The sequence below is a fragment of the Halictus rubicundus genome, chromosome 14 (assembly GCF_050948215.1).
Source record: "Halictus rubicundus isolate RS-2024b chromosome 14, iyHalRubi1_principal, whole genome shotgun sequence".
NCBI classification, from domain to species: domain Eukaryota; kingdom Metazoa; phylum Arthropoda; class Insecta; order Hymenoptera; family Halictidae; genus Halictus; species Halictus rubicundus.
Genome location: NC_135162.1, coordinates 2,168,713 through 2,195,830, shown reverse-complemented (window position 1 = coordinate 2,195,830; position 27,118 = coordinate 2,168,713). Strand labels below are relative to the sequence as shown.

The 27,118-nt window shown below is 43.9% G+C and overlaps 1 long non-coding RNA gene across 1 annotated transcript; it reads right to left on the bottom strand.

Annotated features, from left to right (window-relative positions):
- Nucleotides 1-6,604: 6,604 nt before the first annotated feature.
- On the bottom strand, nt 6,605-12,128 carry LOC143360821 (uncharacterized). Its single transcript, XR_013083355.1, has 3 exons — nt 11,810-12,128; nt 11,427-11,551; nt 6,605-6,740 (listed from the first exon to the last, which is right to left on the bottom strand). It is a non-coding gene; the product is annotated as an uncharacterized LOC143360821 (long non-coding RNA).
- Between the last annotated feature and the right edge of the window lie 14,990 nt (nt 12,129-27,118).

Genomic DNA, 27,118 nt, shown 5'->3' with positions numbered 1-27,118 from the left:
AGTAGAAGGACTGTGGGGAGTTTCGGTATGGTACGTGAGGCCCACTCCTCACGAGTAATATACGCGTCGGAGAACGACCGGATAACGAGGTTTATTCACACGCTTACAGCGAGAGTTGATAACGAGGTTTATTCACACGCTTACAGCGAGAGTTGATAACGAGGTCTATTCACACGCTTACAGCGAGAGTTCGCGATACTTCGAAACGAGTCGCGATAATTAAATATAGACCGGCACGGTCGAACAGTTCTACAAGGAATCTCTCCGTAGCGAAACACGTCTTAGCGCAGCCAGGTTCTCTCGAAGAAGGCTCGGAGAAGAAGGAAGGCAGAGTTAACTGCGCGGCTGTGTCGCCGGCCCCACACACTCCCCCCTCAGTGCGTAACTCGTAGGCGCACGATATAACAAGAATAAAAATGTCTATGTACAAGAGTTAGAGGGAAGTGCGGCTTACGATAACTATGTACAAGGAATAATAAAAAAAATCTTCCCAACGGGGAAACGCAAAAGAGACGCACAAAAAAAACGGCGCACGGTCGATGTCGGCACGCGGTGCCACCGCTCTATCACGCCGTACGAATGCGGGGTGATAGGGGAACTTCCTAGTACGATCGCAACCTATCAGAGATAATAACGCAATGAATAGGCGCGACTGGAATAAAACCCATCGGTGGTTAACACCTCGACGCGCCATAGCGTGAAAACCACGCTTCCGATACTGCTCTACGCGAAAAAAACGAACAACAAAGGTTACGCAATGCACGAAACTAACTGACGACGGAATATGACCGATAATGCCCTGAGGGCATGATTGAACCGAACATCAGGAGCAAAAACTCGGAGAAATGACGACAATGTCGGGTCACCTTGGATTGGTGACATTTAGGACTAACGTCTAACTAACAGCATACAATGTGAAACGAAGCTTGTTACTAAATAATTCGCAAACGCAAACAGAAGCGAAACAAAATTCCACGATAACGGAAACTGCTCTCTGACCGAAATCTAAGCACGCGCGAACAAGAACGGTGGGCTGGTCCGAAGGACGCTCGCGCACACAAACAGACTCAGGGCACATAAGAAGGTAAACACGATAACGCTCGGGCGTGTTACAATGGTAAGGTCACGCCTGGAGCTCGGAATTACGCACAACCCTGAGTTGCGAAAGAAAATAAGGGGTCGCAAAAACGCGAAACCCGAGTTCGCACCGCAAAATTTGAGCTCAACTCGCCGGAATACGAAACGCTCAACGAAAAATTCGCAAAGAATGCGCGACGAAAACACGTTATAAAATACGGCGGTTGCCGCGCTGGCACGCGCCGAGATAACGTACGCCATGTTCGCGACGCGACGGTCAAAAAGAGCGCGCGGAATGAATCGACAAAGGAAAAGAAGAAAAAAACAATTCGCTAAACGCGAAGTCGCACACGCCCTAACGTGAAAAAGGCAAAACTACGCATATTAACGCGAGAAACGCGCTTGTAAATCCGCGGGCAAAAACGTGCGTGCGAAGGACAAGACGTCCTCGAACAGAAGCGCGACGGGCATCAACACGCGTGAAGGTCGCGGTGTCCGCGAGCCTACCGCGGCGAGCTACATAAAGGCGCAAAAAAAACTACGCGACATTGAAACTAACGCGTATAGGACTGCGCAAGGTTGCGAACATCAACAACGCGCGTGGAACAACGTGAAACGCGCACAGCAACCGCGGGCAAAAACGCGCATACGAAGGTTACGACGACCTCGAACAATAACGCGAATTTAACGACGCGAAACTCGCGCGGCAACCACGGGCAATACGCACGCCAAGGGTACCTAGACCCTAAGACGCAGCGGGCACGACACGCGTTCATGCGCAACATAGAAAAGAAACGCATTCTAAACGCTAACAGCCCAAATGGGCAACTAAAAGCCGAAATGAACACGCGCGGAGCCGCAACACGCAAAATGAACGCTCTCTACGAAACCGGAGACAAACTCACACATACATACGCGCCGTATAACGACACGCGGCCTCGCATAACCGCTTAAAACGTCGCACGACGCCAAATACGCTCACACCCGGCACGTTGCACACGCACAAAACTGCACTACACTGCCGGTGAGGCGGAAATCCCCTCGCCTGTCCCCGCGTCGTCCAATCGACGGCAGCAGGAAAAAATCGGCTAACGGCAACCCCGGAACAACGAGCTGCTGGGGCGTCACGTTGAAAAGGCGCCGGTGTCGGTGGCTTCACGCATAACCTCAAACCGGACGCCGTGATGCTCCCTCGCCGCCGTCCGTACGCCGCCCAGGGCTCCGTGCCGGTGAAGAATGGCTGCAACAGCAGCAGATGCACCAAGCTCCTCGATACAATCCTCCTCGTCCTCTCGACTATCACGTCGGGGTCACGAATGTGGGGATTTTCGGTATGGTACGTGAGGCCCACTCCTCACGAGTAATATACGCGTCGGAGAACGACCGGATAACGAGGTTTATTCACACGCTTACAGCGAGAGTTGATAACGAGGTTTATTCACACGCTTACAGCGAGAGTTGATGACGAGGTCTATTCACACGCTTACAGCGAGAGTTCGCGATACTTCGAAACGAGTCGCGATAATTAAATATAGACCGGCACGGTCGAACAGTTCTACAAGGAATCTCTCCGTAGCGAAACACGTCTTAGCGCAGCCAGGTTCTCTCGAAGAAGGCTCGGAGAAGAAGGAAGGCAGAGTCGGCAACGCGCTCGTTGCCGCTATCGCCCGGCCGCGCAGGCGCAGAAGCGCTTAACTGCGCGGCTGTGTCGCCGGCCCCACAGGACTGTCGAAGTGGGATTGGAGGAAACTGCAAGCGTAGATTGTGGTTATGTTCGACGCCTATGTCGAAGTATCTGTTTATGTGTGTATATGTATATAATTTTCCTATACATGCAAATACTCCGCTAGTTTGATGTTTCGGACTCATGCAAGCAATGTGCAGTTGTCCATATACGCATATAGCATAGTCGTAGCTGTAGCTTCATGTATCATATGAAATTGCGATCACATTTGTATACCGATGAGCTTACATAAAGTACCACATTATACAAAAGAGAAAAAGAAATTGTTAACCCTTTGCACTCGAGTGGTGACTCTGAACCACCACTAGAAATTGTTGTGGCATTATTTCAAAGAAATTACAACAAATATTACAATGTATTTGTTACATTACAAAATTTGAATTGAACAGATTACTAAACATTTAAATATTATATGTGGAAATCGGATCAGTTTCGTATGAATAAAATGAAAATATTCTAAGACAGAAGAGAAAAATTTAGTTTTAGAATGAAAATAGCGCCGAGTGCAAAGGGTTACTTTTACAGGTCTTGAAAATAAAGTGTCAACCTTTTTCATTAAATTATAACAATTGAATTACCAAGTCTATGAAAATAATCTTTTAGGTGCATACAGTAGGCACACGAGAGTAGAATAATGATAAAAATAATTTTAATTGAAAAAGGAATATATTGGATTTTAGGAATTTAAAGGAATAACGCAAAGGCAAGATGGAGAATATAACAAAAAAGATTAAACATATCAGTTTTAGTCCTATATATTTAAAATTAATTTTTAAATATATAATAATTTTTTCTTCCACTCTTATGGGCGCCTCTGCCATTCAAGCCACCGCTGCCTCCTCTGCCACCCCTGCCTCCTCTGCTGCCCCAGCCGCCACTGCCACCCCTGCCGCCACTTCCTCCTCGTTCATCGATTTGATTTGTTTTTGTATTTCCTGCAGCTGTAACGTTAAAAACAAACATTATTAAACGGACAATTTTTTAAATGTTCTCATTCATATACAGTAACGAGCAAAACTGAGTCTACACTATTTGAAGCAACATAACTTTTTAAAAATTAGATCAAATGACTCTTATGTTATTGAGAAGTTAGAAGGATTAGTTTATTAGACGAGGTGTAAAAAATTTTTGAAAAAAATTTGAATTGGTCGGAATCGCAAAAGACATAGTAAAAGTTGTTTTTTTTCAGCTTTTTTATCTGAGCCTGTATTGAAAATTTAAAGAATGTATTTGATTCGGTCGAATAAATTATATCCATGCTGGAAATTTCACCGATATTGGTTAATTCGTTTACGAGTTATAAACGCAAGTGGAAAAATTGCCATTTTTCACGATTTTCGGCCACACTTTTAATCGTTTATAACTCGTAAACGAATTAACCAATATAGATGAAATATTCAGCATGGATATAATTTATTCAAGAAAATCAAACACATTTTTTAAATTTTCCATACAGGCTCAGATAAAAAAGCTAAAAAAAACCAACTTTTACTATTTCTTTTGCGATTCCGACCAATTGAAACTTTTTTCAAAAATTTGTTACACCTCGTCTAAGAAACTAATCCTTCTAACTTCTCAATAACATTCAAGTCATTTGATCTAATCACAAAACTATTGTACGTACCTTCTTTGCGAAAAAAAGACTCTCGTCCGACCGCCTAAACGATGTAGACGATCGGGAGGATTGGTTTCGAGACGCATGCGACAGCCATGTCGGCGACCGCGACCGCGATCCGCGCCGCGAGCATCGCGATCGCGACCTGCGTCTCGGGGAACGCGACTCGTTCCGCGAGCATCGCGATCGCGACCCGCGTCTCGGGGATCGCGACTCGGGCCGGGAGCATCGCGATCGCGAGCTCCGGCGCGAATATGCCGGCGAGCGGCGCGACGTCAGCCTCCTTTCCGTTTGTGTCGCTACGGTTGGCATCTGAAAAAAATTACAAAAATTATTGTAGCAGACTCTACAAAACTCTACATATCTATATCTTGAAATATGTTTGCTAAATGAAATATTTTGATTGAATGAATTTTTATATTTTAAATTGGTTTTTGTAGAGTTTGCCTTGGTTTGACACAACTTTCCTACTTTTCTGTACATCTGTTTGCACACAGTTTATTCTGCGTGCATTGTTCCTGTTTCTGCACAAATATCTTTATTTTTATTCTACTTCTAGTTTTGCGCTTCACTGTATGTTTGGCGTCGACCGAAGGTCGGAGTCGCCGGGGGGCCGGGACCACTCAGAAATGAGCGCGCGAGGAGGCAAGGAGAGACGGGAGAATTAAACCCTTGTCCTTCGGGAAAATGCACTTTATTTTACTCGGTTGCACGGCGCACGAGGTGCGAGGCACTCGAGGGCGCGAGAGAGAACGCGCGCACGAGAATCGCGAGCCGGCGAACGTACGGAGATCTTGCGCGTGCAAACTTCTGCCGTCGGATCGCGAAGAGGAAATCTTGAGCGGCACGAAAAGCGTGCACGTAACGCGGCGCGGGAGATCGCGAGAATACCGCTCCCGAATGATGCGAAATCGCGAGAGTCTCAGAGCGCGAGAGATGAGAATCTCTACTTATCGAGACGAGAGCGGACAGACGAGCAAACGTGCTAGAGCGATACCTTGCGATTGATGAGCGTTCAGAACGTTAAGAGAGCGAGAAGGCATACGCAGGTGCCTTAAATAACAAAGACCGTCGAATGTGGAGCACCGTGATTGGAGCTCGCACATCGGACGATCCTTGTTTGTCTCAATTTGAAGGATTCAAGCAGTGAAATTCGGCCAATGAGAATTGAAACGGTTGCTACGCGGTGTCGAGCAACGGCGACACGCGCTCTTGCCGCGTGTTGACATACGCGACAAAAACCGTATGAAATAGCGGTCGCCAGTTCGACAATAGGCACCGAATTCCACAGCTTGAATCCTGAACACTGTATGCTCAGTGAAGGTTACAAAATCAGATACACGTCGGTGTCATTTTACACGGTGGATACGTACCGTATAAAAAGACCGTGCAAAATAAGGAAACAGAATGGAATAAAAATACAAAACTTGTGTAAAGAAAGGAACCATGTACGCAGAATATACATACCGCGTGAAAACAGATTTGCAAATAAATAGGAAACTTGTATTAAACCAAAGCAAACTGTACAAAAACCAATTTAAAATATGAAGATGCTTTCGATCAAAATATTTGATTTCATAGAAAAGCCGCGTTAAAATTAGTGACACGAAAAAAAGAATAAGAGATTTCCTGCAAGAGACAGGCGTAGCAAGAGTGAAGGGTACTTACGATGTTTCCAGCTGGACGACAACTTTCTTTCTAACGATCGCATCCTTGCCAGGTCCTATCGGCAAGGCCCAGGGTGCCTGTTGTATTCATTTGTCTTTGAGTGGGGGGTGAGAGTGACAGAGCGGTGGTGAGAGTGAGAGAGAAAGGGAGAGGAAGCGGGCGTGAGAAAGAAAGAGAGAGAAAGCGGGAGTGAGAGCGAGAGAGAAAAAGAGAGAAAGCGGGGGTGAGAGCGAGAGAGAAAAAGAAAGAGAAATACTTCAATCATATGTTTGCACTATCTTTTGCTCTCTCACCGATTTGTAACCGATGTGTGACAGAATTGGTTGACCAGTTCACCGTCGCGCGCTTTACAGTACGAAAGTACGAAGCGATTCGTTATTACAACGCGGTTTGTTAATAATTTTGTAAAGTGTAAAGTGTAATTGCGTGAATATAGTGTAAAGTGTAAAGTGTAAATGTGAATATAGTGTAAAGTGTAATTGTGTGAAGATAGTGTAAAGTGTAAATGTGAATATAGTGTAAAGTGTCATTGTGTGGGTGTTACAATCATGGAAGGAAGAATACAAGGTGATGAAGCGCAAAGCAACGTGGGGCGTAAAAGAAAAAACCATTATACACCATTTAGGACCCGCGCATCTAAAAATAAAAAGTGGCGAGAAAGGTAAGTTACGTTTTATACTATGAATTTGCTGTTAGTAATATTTATTTATGTATGTATGATATATGTCGAATGTAATAGAGAGAAAGACATGGTAACTTGGTAACGTGGTAATATGGTCTCCCAATTATATATATACAGTGACTCCCAAAAATATTCGGACACTAGCTATAACTAACTTTACGACTTGATAATTCCTTTGTTAATGAAGCAATCGTCCCGGGAATTGTTTCTAGCAATAAAAGATCTATTAATGTTGATAAACATAAACAATTTATTTGAAAAATGTACATAAATTCCATAATAAAAATTAGTAAAAGAAATAATGTACCATTTTTGGCTCACAAAAATATTCGGACAATATTAATTTTTCAATTTAGATAATGTAATTTAGCATTACAACATTTGTTTAATACTTCGTGGCATAACCATCTTGTTTAAGAACATGTCTTAACCTGTTTGGCATATTGTTTGTAATTTTTTTTAAATATTCAACAGTTATATTCGACCACTCAGTTGCAAGTCTTTGTTTTAATTCAGCTATCGATGTAATTGGGGTTTTTCGAATTTTTCTATCCAATTCATCCCATAAATTCTCGATAGGATTAAGGTCCGGTGATTGGGGCGGCGAATGAAGAATTTTGGGGCAGCGGTATAATACAAATTCTTGCACAATACGTGACTTGTGCTTGGGGTCGTTGTCTTGGTAAAACTTAGAAGTATTATTAAGCCCCATCTTTTCAGCACTTTGAGTTAAATTATTTTTGAGTATATTTAAATAATGATTTTTGTCCATGATACCGTCAATAAACACTAGGTTACCGACTCCATATGACGCAATGCAACCCCAGACCATTACGCTGTCTCCGCCGTGTTTCGCTGTACCTCTTGTATTTTCAAAATTAAACTATTTATTCGCTTTCCGCCGCACCATAGTTCTTCCGTCGGAATTGTACAGATTGAATTTGCTTTCATCAGCAAATATGACATCCTTCCACCACGTCTCAGCCTTAGAAATTACCTCTCTTGCAAAGGTTTTTCGTTTATTCCTATTCTTTTCGTTGATAAATGGTTTCTTTCTAGCTACTCTTCCACTGTAACCAGCTTGCCTCAGCACTCTCCGAACTGTTTCGGCTGAAACATTTTTGGAGCTTTCGCCTAATAGTTCACTAGGAGCACAGGTTCATAGGTTCATAGCTGGTTTCGCTGGTTCATAGTTTTGGAGCACTTAAGCGCGGATTTTTTTCACTTTCCGAATAATTTTGCTTTTCTCCCTCGTACATAAGAGACTTGGTATTCCAGTTTGCGGAATAGAATCAATGCGATTCTCAATATAAAATCGTCGACAGATATCTGCAGCAGTACTCTTACTTATACGGAGCATTGCACTAATTTCGCGATAGGCGTTTCCTTTTTCTCGATGAAAAATTACAAGCTGTCGCACATCGAAACTCGTATTCTTTCCTTTGCGACCCATTTTGAACGAATTCACGTTTACTACTGACAGTAGTGAGGTGGCATGGACATCTAATGGTCCACGCGATTCTGTTTATAAACAAACGTTTTCCCGATCTTCGAATATCGCGTCCCCAGAAGACGATTGCCAGAGAAATATAATACGTGTCCGAATATTTTTGTGAGCCACAAATGGTCCATTATTTCGTTTAATAATTTTTATTATGAAACGTATGTATATTTCTCAAATAAATTATACATGTTTATCATCCTTAATAAATGTTTTATTGCTAAAAACAATTTCCAGGGCGATTGCTTTATCAACAAACGAATTATTAAATCATAAAGTTAGTTGTACCTAGTGTCCGAATATTTATGGGAGTCACTGTATATGCAGGGTGTCACAGCTAACTTGACCACCTTGAATATCTCGCTTAGTGTTAGTAATAGAAATAAACGTAATAGGACAATATTAATCTAACCGAAAGGGCAATATAATGATTCGGAAAAAACTTTTTTCGAGGTCATTTTTTCTAGATATCAAGATCATACATTTTTTTTTAATGGAACTATATATTTTTTTATCGTAGAGGTAAAGACCTCTTCAATGACATATTATACAATGACCTTCGTGTGACCTTGGGTATGAAAAATCCAAACAGCATTACAGGTATTATCAGTGATTAATTTACCATACTAATTGGTTTGATTGAATTACTCGACATCGAAGTTCCTTCGAGAAGGATGACGTTTTTCCGGGTATCTCTCCGCGTATAAACGGGATGCTTCCGCAGAGTTTCCAGCCTCACCATAAATAAATATATCTGTTTTCTATTGTAAACTGACATCGAACTAACAGTAGTAAACGAAATCAAAAGCTTATCAGCGTTTATAAATTGAAATTATTCATTATTGAGGATAAGAAAAACTTATTCACTAACATTCAATACATTCCATTCATCGGTGCGGTAGGCGCGGCCGGCGCAATAGACCCAGTTATAAATAAATATAAAACCATGGCTGTTGGACAGGGAAAGAAATTTTACTGTACATCATATGTTCCAATATTAGCAATTAAACTATTAGAACAGCCAGAGAATCATTTATTTTCCGTATACAACAATGTATTGCAAACAATGGTGATCATTTCGAACATTTATTGAAATAGAGTAGTTCAATCAAACCAATTAGTGTAGTAAATTATCGCTGATAATACCTGTAATGCTTTTTGGATTTTTCGTACCCAGTCATACGAAGGTCATTGTATAATATGTCATTGAAGAGGTCTTCACCCCAACTATTACATCGCCATAAAAAAAATATACAGTTCCTTTTAGAAAAAATTGATGACCTTGATATCTAGAAAAAAATGACCTTGAAAAAAGTTTTTCCGAATCATTATGTTGCCCCTTCGGTTAGGTTAATATTGCCCTATAACGTTTTTTTCTATGACTAACACTAAGCGAGGATGGTCAAGTTAGCTGGGATACCCTGTATATATTTCTTTCTAAAATTTGATTCATAATACCCGCCGGCGCACAGTGCGGACAAACGGTCTGTTTTTGGGGACTTCTCGTAGTTTGGTTAGTATATATAGAGGAAATTTCTTACAGACAATTATATTTACCAATGTAGTTAATAATTATAACAAAACAAATTCACAATTTTTGTGCATAAAAATAATTGTTACATGATTTTTAAATGAATAATAATATGAATTTCCTGCTAATATGCAGTTCTGTCAAAGGAAGTTTTCGTACATCGTCAAATAAACATGTAGTGAGATACATCTACAGTGTTCCCGTGCGGCGCACAGTGGGCAATTTGTTCAAAATCGGATTCAATATCAAGGAACTTTCGATAGGAATGAGGTAGAGCGATGAAATTTTTTTTTAAAGAAAGCTGCAACTTTGTAGAATATTGGAAAAATAGAGAGATTGTGGTATGAACGTTTTTTAACATCGAGAACATTCGTTAAACGCGCACAAATTCAAGAAAATTTTAGTTTTTCCAATACCACGCGCGGAAAAAAATTTTGTTTAACATGCTACACATCAGTTCCCATAGATTTTTTCACACTGATTTCAAATCTGGTCTCAAAATTTGTCTACGACCTCAGGATTTTGCAAAAAATAGATTTTTGTGACAAAAACTAATGAAGTCATTTTTTCGTTGAAATGATTGGATGGTAATAATCTCCCTATTTTTTCCCATATTCTACAAAGTTGCAGCTTTCATTTAAAAAAATTTCATCGCTCTACCTCATTCCTATCGAAAGTTCCTTGATTTTGAATCCAATTTTGTTCAAATTGCCCACTGTGCGCCGCAGCGCACAGTGCAGACAAGTGGAGCACATCTCACTAGACGTTTATATCAGGATGTACGAAAAATTCCCTTGGCAAAACTGCATATTAGGAGCATATTAAAACTGCATATAACAATTATTTTTATACATAAATATTGTGAATTTTTTTTAATTTTTTAATTTTATTGTTAAATTTAATTTTTTGTGACTAATTAACAATACATATACATTCGTAAACACATTTGGATTTTTGTTCAAAATTTTGCCACTTGTTCGCCTTAGTCACAGTGCGGAATTTACTGTTCAAGATTTACTTTTTGAAATTCAATGTTCGTGTATATCACGATATGAAATACATTTCTTTCGCAAAAATGGATATTAGGATGAAAATTGGTAATTTTTCCATTTGAATTATAATTTCGTTGAATTATAATCTTCTACACCATTTTTTACTTTTTGCATATGTATTTTATATTTATCTTTTTGTATTCAATGCATACCAAAATTACCGAAAAGGCAAAAACGCATCACAGGCGTGTCAAAAAGTATTTTTTATAATCATTCATTATAATTATAGATAATTTTTCAATTATCTGAAAATAATTTCCATGCTATATATTACGCCCTTTGTTATTTCGTATTATTTCACATACGTGTTATGCGTTTATAAAAGATAAAGGTATAAACAAAAATATAACAAATATAAAAGATAATCCAATTAATTTAACCAGTACGTTTTCAAATTGATGAACTTTTGGTCAATTTGTCTAGTCAAATTAATTATCTGCAGCTTTTGGATGTTTGCAGGCAAAGTTTGCAGAAAACGTAAAAAATTAAGTTTTAGTTTTGTTATGATTCAATGAAATATATACAATACTTACCCAAAAACAGTGTGAATACTCACTATGAAAAACTGAAGCACATTGTTCATATTTTGCATTGACTCGGTTCGATTGTTATAAAGAAAATATCCCATTACGTAGCATTCACAGTGAATTTATATTCTTCCTCCTTGTTAACGTTTATAACCTTGAATGACCTTGAATGACCATGACTATGTCGTTGAAATTGTCTGGAGAAGGGCTACAATCGTAGCAGTTCAAAAATATGTGGTTCCATTAAACAAAAACTGAGATGACATTCATATCTTCTTGACGCCTCCACCAATCAAAAAAATAGTAACATCGAATAATCAGCCGCTCGATACCAAATAATTTTGGCCTGATGCGTTTTTTCCTATCACCAATAGCAACCAAGTTATTCAGGTGGCCGGTTTTAGTGCCTCACCCTGTGTAACAGTACATGCTCGAAACATGTGTTTTCTGACGTCAGTTCGAATTTCAGTTTGGGTTTCTGTTATGGTCGAGTTAGGCGATGTCATTTTGCAGAGCCTCTTCCTGTCTCTTAGGCGAATTTATTACTTTACGACTCGGGTACGGCAAAAAAACCATTCTCACGTCCTTGAGAAAGTCTGCCCGTTCGTACCGTTTCACAATGAAACTTGACGTACCACAGACCCACGCAGGGTGTGTTTGAAAACTGCTTCAATTTCCGGTAAAGTTTGTTTCTTCTACCTTCACTGCATTTCTCCATTCGACTGCTGTATCCTCATTTCTTTCCAAATTTTTAAAAATGCCCCTGCTATGAAAACACTGCAGTTGTTTAAAACAATTACAAAATAAATGTTGAGAAAACATTTTTCTCAAATGACAACATTTTTAGCAGATACTCCTATGTTTTCACTATAAGCTCCTAAAAACTCATTCTCATCGGTTTGTTAATTCTAGTCTTATCATTTAATGAAAAAAGGGTGACACGTTTTTTTACACTTCTGTAAAATGAACAATTTTTAAGATATCGAAAAATCATTGAAGATTCCTTCATAGGTCACTGAAGAATAGAACATATTCAAATTTGAACAACACCCGCAACATTATTCCAAGAAGTGTCCGGTTTTGCGTGGAATAACCGTATTATTATTATCTTCAGTGAGCTGACATGCTTTCTGGTTTACAATAAATACAAATAAGTAAACGTATGTTAATATACAATACGAACGTTTAATACAAAGCAGTAGTAGTTATTGACGAAGGAAACGCTCAGGTATAGGCCCGTGGGGGGTCGCGCGCTTCGTAATGCCCGAAGCAGGATCGCATCTGGAGGTTTATGATACGTAAATCGCTATTTAGAGGGTCAGAGCCGTAGAGGTGTACGTGTCCAAAAAAAAAACGAACCTTAGGCCTGACTGCAATAATGAGTTAAAAACATCTGGAATACCAGTTGTACCTTTTGCACAAAAATAGCGGGACTCAGGCGTTCGTATCATAAACCTCTCTATTCATCTAAAAATACAAAATAGTATCTTTTCAATAATTTTTAAATAAGTAAAATAATGACCCCCTCCCGCGGGGGGGGGGGTTCCCCTTTCAATTACATATGAACTACAGCATATTTCAAATTCATCAAAATCCCTGACATCGAGGCCAAAAAAGTAATCGATTTGACGTAGAATCACCCGTATGAATTATGTAGGCATAGTTGTGCTAATTCAATTACGTTGTAATTCAATTGCACAATTGAATTACATTATATTTCAATTATATAGTAATTCAACTACGTTGTAACTGAATTACATAATTCAAACCTTTCAATTAATTAAATTACTTACTAATTATTTTAATGAGATGTTAAATTGAAAAATGTGAAACTATTTCTCGTTAAACAAACTATATGTTCAGGCGACGACAATTGAATGCAGCAGCATGCAACAGCGAAGCAGGCAATAACAAAATAGAAGTAGATTTCTGTGCGGATAATTATCGTGAAATGCTGCCAGCTACGTCGATGTACAATACGGAAAACATAGAGATAATAGAAGAAATTGTAGAAGAAATTGTAGAAGAATCACACAGTGCCAACACTATACAAGAAGCAGCAAAGAACGAAGAAAAAGATACAGATGTCGAATATGGCACTAATTCCGAATCCTGCTGGATCATAGAGAATGAAGAATCGGATACAGTGGAACCAGCAATATTGCAAGGAATAGACTTTGTTGACTTCAGCTATGTCTTCGATCAAATTGTAAAGCTTGAAGAACATTCACAAATAAATTGCGGCATCAAGCATTTAAAGATAGTTGGATGTCAACAAAACGGACTAGAGAAAATCTATCACGTGCAATGCCAGATGTGCAATCACAAGGAGCGCATACGATGTATTCAAGAAAATAATGACGCCATGGATATCAATCGCAGCGCAGTTTCCGCAACAATACTGACAGGAGGCGGATATAAACAGCTGGAAGAAATGATATGTGGCATGAATATGTCGTGCATGTCTAAGCATTTATACCGAAAATGCCACGACGAAATAATCGATGCCTTCGAAGTGGCTGCACAACGAGAGATGGAAGATGCTGGAAGACAGGAGAGGGAATTAGCCATAGCAAGAGGCGACGTACATCCAGGATGTAATATACCGTTCATTCCGGTAGTTGCAGATGGCAGCTGGATGAAGAGGTCATATCGTGGCGGCGATTATAATTCCCTTTCTGGTGTAGGAGCCATCGTGGGATATTACACGAAGAAGGTTCTACACCTCAGTGTAAAAAATAAATTCTGCTTCGTTTGCCACGCAGCAGCTAAAAAGAAGGAAGTGGCACGCGAGCATCGCTGCTACAAAAACTGGGGTCGCGATCAGAGTTCAACGGGCATGGAAAGTGCTGCTATTGTGGAAGGATTCCAATATAGCGTAGAAATGCACGGCCTAATATACAACATTTTGGTTGCCGACGGTGATAGCAGCGTCTATAAAAAGATCTTGGATAACGATCCGTATAAAGAGTACATGGTACAAGTGCGGAAAATTGAATGCACCAACCATCTTTTGCGGAATTTCAGCAGAAAGATAAATGAGATCGTCGCAAAAGGCCGCTACAAAAATCTAAGAGGTATCGTGAAGCAAAATGCCCTCCGCCTGCGCACTGGTGTAAAGAAAGCTGCAGAACACCGCTTCAAAGAAAAGCTGAGATTATCAGACCAAATAAAAAATTTAAAAATAGATCTGAGAAACGTGCCAAGTCACGTGTTCGGTGAACACAAAGAGTGTCAGAAATTGGCTTACTTTTGTAGCAAATACTCTGACCCCGAACAAATCAATTATGTCCCGCAATTAAAAGAAACGGGTATATATCAAAACATCGAAGAAGCAATGCAGCCGCTCTTCGTCCATGCGGAAAGTTTATTATATGCATTGAATAATAACGCCGTAGAGTGCTTTAATAATATAATTGCGAAATTCATCGCAGGGAAACGCATAAACTATGGACAAAGAGGTTCTTATCAAGGTAGAGTCTCTGCTGCTGTCGTCCAATTCAACACAAAAGAAATATTTAGTCGATTGAGCGCTGCAATGAGCAAAGAACCGACAACCTTAGTAAAACAGTTGGAAAATCGACGTAAGCGTGAAGCGGAAAAGGAAATTGAATATAGAGCACGAAAGAAAGCATCCTCCTTCCGACAGGAGAAACAACAATGCGACAAAGATTATGGCCCCAGTGCTGCAAAACCAGACATGGAGGAGACAGTATATCTTTCTGAATGTGAGAGACACATGGCAACGCTCCTCGAGTGGCAATCGATGCGACACACGATCGAGGCTGAAACTCGTAGTCAAGGGAACAGCGAAAGATGGATGGCTTATAGGAAGAAATTATTAACAGCATCCAATTTCGGCCCAGTATGCCGATTACGAAAGACTACATCACGAGCAAGTTGTTTGAAAGCTGTGATGTATCTACAAATCGAAAGTCTGCCAGCCGTACAATACGGAAGGGAAAACGAGATGAACGCCCTGAGACAAATGGAAGTAGAATTAGGAATCTCTATTCTACCGTGTGGGCTGTTCATCGATTCTGTCGTGCCTTACTTAGGTGCGACACCAGATGGACTTGTACAGTACGATACAATCGTCGAGATAAAGTGTCCATATTCGGCGAGGGATTTAACTCCCGATGAAGCAATGGAGAAGTTTTATGCGATACGACGCATTTTTCAGGGTGATAAAATGAATAAAACTCACCATTACTATCATCAAGTGCAAGGACAATTGCACATAACAAATAGACAAAATGCTCTATTCTGTTTATGGACGCCAAAAGGAATGAAGATAATACAAGTGAAAAGAGACGATGCATTCTGGGCAGCAGAGATGGAAGAAAAATTAAAAAGATTCTACGAGGACTACATGCTGCCAGAAATAATAGACAGTACAACAGAGGCCAGCCGTTTAGGGAACCATTGTTGGTACAGAAAGAAAGTGCATGTGCAGTAGAACCAGGTACATCTAATCAAAGATAAGAGGCCTATATTGCACCCGCGAGTGCAATACAGCGCATATGAAGAGCTGTTAAAAAACGATTGTAATTGAAGGTCGCAATTGCACCGGCGAGTGCAATACAGCGCATATGAAGAGCTGTTTTATGGCCTATTGCGACTGCACCGGCGAGTGAAATACAGCGCATATGAAGAGCTGTTAAAAAACGATTGTAATTGAAGGTCGCAATTGCACCGGCGAGTGCAATACAGCGCATATGAAGAGCTGTTTTATGGCCTATTGCAACTGCACCGGCGAGTGCAATACAGTGCATATGGAGAGCTGTTCTAATAGATTCATGAGCACAAATATCCGTACGTATATTAATTCTAATTTTTCATTTTGTATTTATCTTACGTTTTATAATTTTAATATAATAATATTTTTGCATGTGTTCAGGAAGAATCTGAAGTAATGACTAGATTGCGGATCATTATGGAAAATGCACCTATAAAATCCGCAGTCTAGTAATTACAACCAAGGAGGAGTCAAGTGTTGGGAGGAGGTTTAGTGGGGAGGCCAACAGTACCATATGATGGAGAATCCCACACTCCCGGGGGTTGGAATGGCCCCTGGACATAGTGTATAAAACATTTTACCTCCCTGCACTCAAAACACTAAAAAAAAAAAAAAAACATGATGCTGATAATTTTCAATATTTTTAGAGTGTAATATGTTTTGACTTGAGTTTTTGTTATTGTAGACCCCCGTGGGAAGGAAAAGTGACACTTGGGTGTGCCATAAATTAGTTCTCCCTCGCTACTGCCCCGCCGATGACAAAGGGACTGTCCTGCGACCTTGGCCCAGAACTCACACAAAACATCCTTGCTTCGGTCGATTGTACGAGAACTTGTGTGCAGCAAGCTTGTACTTGATAGAATTTGTAATCGTCAATTAAATGTGATGCTAATTATATCATGTTCGGTGTAATTTTTATCAGAAAAGAAAAGAGCTTATTCCGATGAAAATGAGTCCAAACACGACATCATTTGAACTATCTTCAATGAGATTGTAATTTTTATCGTAACATTACGTATCAATGAAAATTGTTCGATTACACTCGAATTTGAACTCATTTTCATCAGGAAAATCCCATAAATTCACTCGTCACAATTTCATGAAGGTATATGGAAAAATCTAAAAGTTTAAACTTTCATTCGTGCGCGATTCTTTATCTGCTTACATTGTATGCCGTTTGTCAGTCGCTGGGTCTTTGAAGTTCGGAGCTCGTCGGACCTCGTCACCGTTTATTCGAGCTGGCAAAAGTTATTCGAAGATTTATTCGAAGCCTTCGAATATAAAAGATACAGATCAAAGATGGAAAAATTATTCGAAGTTCGAATAAATCCGCTTCGAATAAAAAAAATTATCTTTATTCGTCGGATAAATTCTCGTCGAATAAAATTATTTGTTCGATTCTCGACGAGTAAAGATTTTTTTATCTTTTATTGGTTATTCGAAATTTTTATTTAGATGAATATTTTTTACCCAACTCTGCTTTCAAGTGTTAGAGCTCGATCGCGGTCGCTCGTCGTAGTATGTCTATCTTGTTCAGTCTCGGGATGGCTCTTCGCTATCCTTGTCGAACTTTTAGAGCTTATCCAGATGGGGCGATTTACGCACGTTTCAAACAAAAAACCTGACCGCGACATACGCTAAAGAGATAAAAATAAAAAATATTATTAATAAAACAAAAAATCTTACTGCGAAAAGAATTATTGATAATTTATACTTTCTATTTACATTTTATTTTTTATTTTATTCATTATCAATATTTTATTTGATATATTAGTTTTTTGTTTCTTCTCTTTTTAATTCTTTTCGCAGTCGGGTTTTTTGTTTTTTTATAATATTTTTTATTTTATCTTTTTAATATCTTTTAATATTTTTAATATTTTAATCATGCCGTGATTGTTTATACCTTTCATTTCCATGTCGAAAAATAATACTCTTCGTATTAAAATTCAAATCTATTATATTGATGTGTTAATATGTGTTTATATATTTGTTAACAATATATAAAAAACGTAATTTTTAAAACTATACTTTTCTTCTGTAAATTTTACATATACATATATTCGTGTTATATTGGTATAGAAAGTTTAAAAAATTAAGAAGATTTTTAAACAAGTCAATATTCAATGATCGTTTAATACAATTATTTACAATTGAAAATTCCATATTTTAAATTAAGAAAGAATAAGTCTCCAAATTTCGACAGATCCGAAAGGAAGAAAAGAACGCTCGAACCAGCTCGAACGCTTTCCATGCGATCATCGACGGTGTTTGTATGAATACGATACGGCAACATTGCCCTTTTAAAAGCTGACAACGCAGTAAAATCTAGCTTCCTCGTCACACACCTCTTGTGTTGCAACGTCAATCGAGTTCTCTTTCTGATTCATAATAGAATACGACGATAGCTCCATCTCGTATTCATCAGTCAGCTACACATTTGTAGGTAATACCATTTCTGTAAAGGAAACTGTACGGCAGATACCGACCACCGAATCTTGAAAAGTCACGTGACTGACCCGGGCCCTTAAATACCGGCACGTCGGAGCGTTTCTCGCTTCGTCGACGTTGTACTCCGTTTCGGAATAAGCCAGGAATATCGAACCTGAGCCAAGACCAGCCGAATTGTTTAATCGGACTCGTTCGATTAAATTAATTCGGCTCTGATTTCCTATCAGTCACCGATCCGTGTAGGCCTCAGATATTCCTTAGCCCCGTGCTAAGGAAATTTTCTGAGTACCGCCAAGTATCGGTGCAGCCCTCTAGCGGTGGGTCTTTGCACGAGAAGCTCGAAAGAGTTTCTCGACCGCCCGCTAGGTGTCCCCCTTGGACAGGCTCTGTAGGTTTACGGTCTGGGGAATTTCCAGACTGCGGCCTACTACCGCCGGGAAACCGGAAACTGGATGGAAGACACTGTTGCGTGTTGTAGTACAGAAAACTTTATTATGTCTTATCTCGACGAAGGTTATTACACGAGGGAGCGATGGTGTAATCTCGGCGGCGGCAAATCCGCCTTGGGTCGTCGGACACGTAGAGTCGAGAGCGGCGACTCGCTCTTGCCGCTTGCACGCGGCTGATGCCGGCGATGCTAGCGCTGCGGCAAGGTACGGCAACATACGTAGCCCCTACACACTCCCCCCCCCAAGGAAAAGCGGCAGCGAACAACAGATACTTTGCTTAAAGGCTACATAGAATTACAAACGACTCTTATAAACTACGACTTACATGCTACGCGTATATTTACAGAACCTTAACCTAATGTACGGAGTCCGCAAAAGTGACTCTTTTACGCGAGTAGGTGCGCACAGGCACGCTCGGCAACGACGGGGCACCGCTCGATACTGGGACTGCAAGTCCCTCACAAACGCTATGCGCGGGTTTGAACAGCTCTACGGAGACGTTGCGCGGTAAACCGTTGACCTCGATTGAATACACTTGTTCGGAAATACGCTGGAGCACCCGATGGGGTCCCGTGTAAGGCCGTTCCAACGGTCTACGCACGGATTTAACAAGCATAAATACATGTGAACATGATCCGAGATCTTTGTATACAAAGGCTTTAACGCTACGCTTGTGCGCTACGGGCACAGGCTTGACGGCACGCATATACTGTCGGAATTCCTCGAGGAATGGCTGCGGGTCAGGGCTAAAATTATCTAATAGGACAAATTCGCCCGGCAGACGCAACGAGGTTCCGTAAACGTAATCGGCAGGAGAAGCGTTAGTATCGAGACGGATATGAATACGCAACCCTAACAGTACAATAGGTAAGACGCGCGACCATTGCTGATTGGCGTGACACATAATTGCTGCCTTCAAGACGCGGTGCCAGCGCTCAACCATGCCGTTAGACGCGGGGTGATACGCGGTGGTTCTTTTCCTCCGGCAGCCAACGAGCGCCAGGAGGGCTGAGAAAAGCTGTGTCTCGAATTGCGGACCTTGATCACTCGTCAAAAATGCAGGAGCGCCGAAACGTGACACCCAATGCTCAAAAAAGGCGCGGCCGACCGACTGAGCGGACGTCTCCTTCAGGGGAACGGCCTCAGCCCAGCGAGAGAATCTGTCGATCATGGTAAGGCAGTATTGAAAGCCTTCGCTGACCGGCAGCGGACCGACAAGGTCGATGTGTACGTGAGTAAAACGTCCGTCGGGCGCGACGAACTGGGACGGAGTCAGCTTGACGTGTCGAGAAATTTTGGATTGCTGGCAATCAACACACGACTTACACTGGCGAGCTATGTCGCGGTGCATGTCGGGCCAGACATATCGCTGTCGTATGAGTCGGTCAGTGACTTTCGCGCTCGGATGTGCGGGAGAATGAAAGAGCTTGAACAACCGCTCGCGCATGGAGGCGGGGATATACGGACGGATGCACTCCTCAGATACGCTGCAATACACAGGAGAGTGATCTGTGCCCCAAGTGAGCCTCTTAAGGGCGAGAGAGTGGTCTGGCGATGCAAGAATTTCCCTGAGCTCGGGGTCGTTTTCCTGCTCGCGAGAGAGCTCATTCAAATCGAATTGCGTCGGCAGACGGATTGCCTCGGTACGCGAGAGCGAATCGGCAACGACGTTTTCATTTCCGGGCAAGAAGAGAATCTTCGATGTAAATTGCGCTATATAGCACAACTGCCGAGTCTGCCGAGGAGACGCACGCTCAGAGTTCTGCGCAAAGGCGTAGATGAGCGGTTTGTGGTCGGTGTAGATAATGAATTCGCGACCTTCTAGGAAGTGGCGAAAGTGGCGCACAGCTTCGTATGCTGCGGTAAGCTCACGGTCGTATGTGCTGTATTTGCACTGAGCCGGGGAAAACTTACGCGAGAAAAAGGCGAGCGGTCTCCAACTATCGCCACACAGCTGCTCGAGAACTGCACCCATGGCCACGTCGGAGGCGTCTGAGACAAGGCGCACGGTGGCCGATTCGCAGGGGTGCGTTATAAGGGCAGCGTTCGCAAGATCATCCTTGCATTTAACGAAAGCCGCTTCGGCTTCGGGCGTCCATACGATGGGTCGCTTATCACGTTTATCCGCGTCCTGCATGTACGCGTTCAACGGAGCTTGAGTGGCGGCAGCGTGAGGAATGCAGCGCCGGTAAAAATTTACCATTCCTAGAAAACGACGCAGGTCGTCGATCGTGCGCGGTTTGGGGAAACGACTAATAGCCTCGACCTTCTCTGGAGTGGGTTTAAACCCCTCAGAGTTAACTAGGTGTCCCAAAAAAACTAACTCGGATACGCCGAAACGGCATTTATCCAGGTTCACCCGCAGATGAAAGTCACGTAAACGCTCTAGGACGATCGCCAGATGGGTCTCATGCTCTTCCGGAGAGGAAGAGGCGATGAGGATGTCATCGAGAAACGTGAAAACGAAATCGAGATCGCCGAGAGCACGGTTTATATATCTCTGAAAAGTTTGCCCCGCGTTGCGGAGGCCAAAGGTCATTGCACAGTATTCAAAAAGGCCGAAAGGAGTGATGACGGCAGTTTTTTGAATATCTTCGGCAGCTACGGGTATCTGATGATACGCTTTGTACAGGTCTAGCGCCGTGAAAATGGTCTTGCCGTGAAGGTTAGCCGGGAAGTCGTGCAGGTGAGGCACGGGGTAACGATCGGGTATCGTCACGCTATTCAAACGGCGGTAATCTCCGCATACCAGTCATTCACCGGACTTCTTTTTGACTAAGTGGATCGGACTAGCCCAAGGGCTGCTAGAAGGCCTGCAAATTCCTGCCTCGATCAGGTGTTTAAACTCGGCATTCGCGGCCTTGAGTTTTTCAGGCGATAGACGCCGAGCACGCTCCGCGACGGGGGGACCGGTGGTGGAAATGTGATGATACACACCGCGCGACTCGAGAGGAGTCGGTTGCTCGAGTCCGATGACTTGCGGGAAACGAGCTAATATACTAGAGTACTTGAACGACGGTCCAAGGACGTTCACGCATGAAGAGGGAGAGCTCGCGATACCGGCCAAAACAAACAAACCGGTAGCAGAATCTATCAGGCGACGCCTCTTCAAATCTACCGTGAGACCATGATGCGTAAGCAGGTCGGCTCCTATGATGGGATACGGGACTGCTGCTACGCAAAAATTCCACTCGATCGGGCGACGCAATCCGAAATCGAGGACAACGCGAATATCGCCATACGTATCGATACGGGTGTCGTTCGCGGCAAACAATTTAAACAAGCTGGGACGCGCACGCGACGCAGCTGAAACCGGCAGCAAAGACAAGTCCGAACCTGTGTCTACGATAAAGGTACGGCCTGACTTACGGTCGCGTATGTGGAGACGTTTCGAGGACGCATAACACTCTCCAACAGTCTCCGAGGAGGAGGGTGGCCTCAGTTTTCCGACGCTCTAGGAGGACTGGGCCACGCGCACGGCTTAATGCAACGAAACGCGCGTTCGCCGAACTTCGCATGCAGACGGCAGAGACCGGAAGGGTCACGACTCTGGGACCTATTCCGCGTTCTCGAAGCGGCATTTCTCCCGGGGCTACGCTGGCGTGTCCGCGAGACACGCTCGATCGCGGTATTCAATCTAGCTACCTCACGGAAGAGTTTGTCCAACTGCTCCTGCATGGAGCCCGGCCGTGATACGTCGGCAGCTGCTGCGAGGACAGAAGCGCTCGCTGGCTGTATCGTCTCGACGATCTTGTCGGCCAGAAGGGCCATCTCCTGCAGGTCGTCATGCTTGGACGCGACTAGGATTGCGCGGCACTGCTCGGGCAGCAGGTCGAAAAAAATCGATTTTAGCACATTATCTGCGCAAGCACCATTGTTTAAATTACGCATAAGTGACAAGATATGCGAAGGTTTGCCATGCGACGCTACCTGCCCCTTGAGGAGCTGCCGGAGTTTCGTTTCGGCCGAAGTGGAGAGAGTGGAAATAATGCGCTCTTTGATTCGATTATACGGCGCGACGGGATCCGGTGACAATATGAGATCGGATATAACCGACGCGGTATCCGCATCCAGGCCGGCAATTACGGTGTCGGCCATTGTAGTCTGGCTCGTAATTCGTGCGTTTCGAAACGACGCCTCGACCTGTCCGAACCATAGCGCAGGGTCGTTCTTGAAAAATGCGGGGAGTTTCGGCGCACGATAACTATCTACGCGGTTCGCGAACGCGTCGGCATCCGATGCAGAACGGGCGTTTAAAAGTTCGCGCGCGGCCCCGAGCTCCGCCTCTAACCGTGCGATTCTATCTTCCGGCGTGGGTTGCGACATTTTTCACACGCGAGACTAGAACTAAAACGGAACAAAAACGACTTAAAAAAATACGCTCACTTCACCACGACGGCAGCTTTTCACGGCTTCGGCAGCGGCGTCAGCAACGGTACCCACGTGGCGGCAACAACGGCAGCGATAATGGTACCCTCGTGGCGGCAGCAATGGCGGCGACGGTGGTACCCACGTGGCGTCGATGGCTTCACGCTCGGCGGCTGCAGCGTGCAGCGAGCGGCCTGCTCGCCGCCTGGAAACAGGAACGGCGGATTGCAGCGAGCGGATTGCTCGCCGCCAGGAAACCTCTTCTTCGTCGGATCTCCGAAAAACGTGCACGGTTTCCGAGCACGTGCAGCCAGGCTTGTCGGTACGAAAAGCACGTCGGCGGATGTACAACGGCAGCAACAGGCGATGTCCGTTCCACGAGGCGTCCAATGCCTCGTCACAGTTTCGAAAATTTTCCGAAAACACGACTATCAGTCGGCAGCGATCACGTCGGGGTCACCAGATGTAGGTTTACGGTCTGGGGAATTTCCAGACTGCGGCCTACTACCGCCGGGAAACCGGAAACTGGATGGAAGGCACTGTTGCGTGTTGTAGTACAGAAAACTTTATTATGTCGTGTCTCGACGAAGGTTATTACACGAGGGAGCGATGGTGTAAGCTCGGCGGCGGCAAATCCGCCTTGGGTCGTCGGACACGTAGAGTCGAGAGCGGCGACTCGCTCTTGCCGCTTGCACGCGGCTGATGCCGGCGATGCTAGCGCTGCGGCAAGGTACGGCAACATACGTAGCCCCTACAGCTCTACTCTGTCCAAGGTAGAGTCCTACTATCGCTTTATCTTCTCTCCCTTTCTAACCTCCATCTGTCATCCGCTCTCTTTCTATCTTTACCCGTTTCATACTTCTCTCGGTCTATCTCTTTAATTTTTCACTTTCCTGTTTCGGCCACTTACTTTATTATATCTTAATTAGTATATTTAGTTGACTAATTTTAATTATTTATTTATTTAGACATTTATTTACACATTTTACCTTATTCACTCGTTTTAACTGCATTTTAATCACCGTACTGTATATCACAGTGCCTGCTTACATACCTAATTTAATTTTAAATCCGACATATTCAACTTTTACACGTATTTTATCTCATTTTACACTAACTTATTTTATTCTATTTTATTCTCATTCTTACTTTACTTTACTTTATTCTATTTTACTTTATCTTAATTCTAGTCATAGTTTATCTTTTATCTTGTTACTTTTACTCTTTTTACTCTGTGATATACTATACCATTTTAAACCTATTACTGTGATATTTATACATACGCTTACTGCTATTTTATATTTTTATCCTCCTTACTTTATTTGTAGTCTCATTTTTATTTCTTATTCCATTCTTTCTTAAGCTCTATTCTTTTCCGATCAATTCCGATCTTCTAGTCAACTCTATATGCCAGTTCTGACACCGATATATACTGCATCCAATCTGCTCTGTCAATTTTTATTTTATTTTATCTTGTTACATTTTATTCTTATTCTGTTTCATTCTACTCTGCACTATTTTATCTCATTTTACTGATATCACGACTTAATCACATTTTATTTATTTAAACGCCTATTGCGATACATTGACGCCGACTAGTGCTATTTATTTATTTATTTATTCATTTATTTATTTATTTAAATACGTCTAGTCACTCCGTTGATTCTATTTATTATATTTTAACACACGTGACTAAGTTTAAGTGACTTTAACCTGGTGCTATTTAATTATCTATTTACATACACGCTTTCTCACTGACTGACAGAGTTATTTATTTATCTATTTACTTATTCATTTATTTATCTACTTATTTAACTATTTACTCACTCATTAATTCTTTCTTTTACTAACTTATTTATTTATTTATTTATTTATATACCCCCTACCGCTCGTAGTCAACCCCTGTACAGGTCGATCCAAATATGGCAGGGCAAGCTAGTAGCCCCGTCACAATTTATATTGATTTCCCCTTCCCGGAGGAATTCCGATGCCCGGAATGCTACGGCAAACCGGGCATGAAACTCGGTGGGGCGTATAAGTCCCATTCCGACCTGGCAAAGCACGCCAAGAAATACCACCCCGGACATAGTATCGTTCACCGGTGCGGCGAGTGTGGTGAGCCTGGCACGGGCAGATATGCCCTAAAAGCCGTGAAGACTCACCACGCCGCCGCACACGCGAGTACGGGTGGGCCAGGTCGGAGTGGGACCGGCAGAACAATTACCGGTTCTGCCAGCAACCGGACAACCGGTGCCCGGTCCTCCTCCTCGACGACTGGCACTAATTCCTCGGGCCGAGGGAGGCCCGAGTCAATTTTAAGGTTTTCCGCTGCAGCGGGAGCTGGAAGGGTCGTCACAACGACAACGGCCACGACAACGACGACGACGACGACAACAACGACGACGACAGCAACGACGACGACTGCGAGTGGCCAGCGGCAGGCGGCGACGGCCCAGGAGATCAACACCTCCGGCGGGGCCGTACCACCATCTTCAGGCCCCGCGACCACACCGACCACCAGTGTGGTCACCACTACGACGACGACGGCTTCGGCGACGACCCGCACGCTGACGTTGCAGCGCAAACTGCCCTTCGGCACGTCTGCAGCTGCGACGGGGACGACAGCGGGGAAGTTTACGAGGATGACGCTGGCAGCGAGGACGAGGACGATCGCGGCGGTCCCACGACCTACCCCCAGGCTATCCATCACGCCACCACCACCATCGGCGTCCCTGGGGGCCAGGCCGAAGGTTGCGGCGGCACTAGTGGCCCCTCTTCGGAAGTCACTGACGCCGCCGCCCCTTCTGGCCGCCTCCAGGGCGAATACCACGCCCCCACCAGCAGCAGCACAGCAACAACAAAAACAACAGCAACAAGGAGCAGCCTGTCGCGGCGAAGCAATGAGGCTGCCCTGGTACCGACTCCACCAGGGACCAGGAATGCGCCCGCCAAGCGCACCGGGACCGGGACCGGAGCCGTCCAACGAGCCAGCCCGGGCTCATCGGCACGCAAGTCGACCCCTGATAAGACCACCACTAACACCAGTGGTGGCATAGCAAGAAGGACGAGGGGGTCGACGGTCTCCCCTAAGACGAGGTCCTCCCCTACCAGCCCGAGGGGGCCGATTACAAGGAGCAGGAGGGGAGCCAGCGTGCCGATAGAGCTCGGGGACATCAAGAAGCGGACGATGACCCTCACCACCACCAGGAGGAAGGCGACTCCGAAACCCGGTGCTAATACGTCACCGAGGGCGGTTGGGTTAGATGGGGGGGCACCCGCCCCCCCCAACGACATCTAACCCAAACCAACCCCAATCCACCACACGGGTGTTTACCTCGGTGATTAGGACGGCGGCCTCACCATCTTATGCCGCCGTCACGGCGGGCGCAGCGGTGGTCACGACAACACCGCCAGGAGACCGCCCAGAAGGAAGAACCCTGCGGTCGATGACTCGGGCCTCGTCACTCCCGCCCGAGCTCACGACCGTAGCGAGCAGCAGCCCGTCCCTCATCACCACAACGAGGGATTCCCCCCCTGCCCACTCACCCCCACCGACCATCTGTGGGAAGCAGGGGGGAGCGGAGGGCTGCTGCGCGGTCTCCTGCGTGGCTCCGGCCACGCTGACCACGACCACCGTCACGACCACTGTCAGCGGGGGGCCCATTATGACTTCGTTGCCCCTCGCGGGGGGAGTGGAGAGGGCACAGAAGAGGACGAGGCTCACGCCAGCGGTCCTCTCCCTCCCTTCCATCGAGGAAGTGGCAGGGTCGCCTGGTCCCGCCAGGACAGTCCCTTCTCCCACTCCGGCCATCCGGGGGAATGAAGAGGAGAGGGGAGAAGAGGTGGGGAGGAAGGAGGAAGAAGATCCCTCCCCACTGCCGTGGCAGGTTGTTCCCCACAGGCGCCGATCACCTAGGCACGTGTCCCGGCTGTCGCC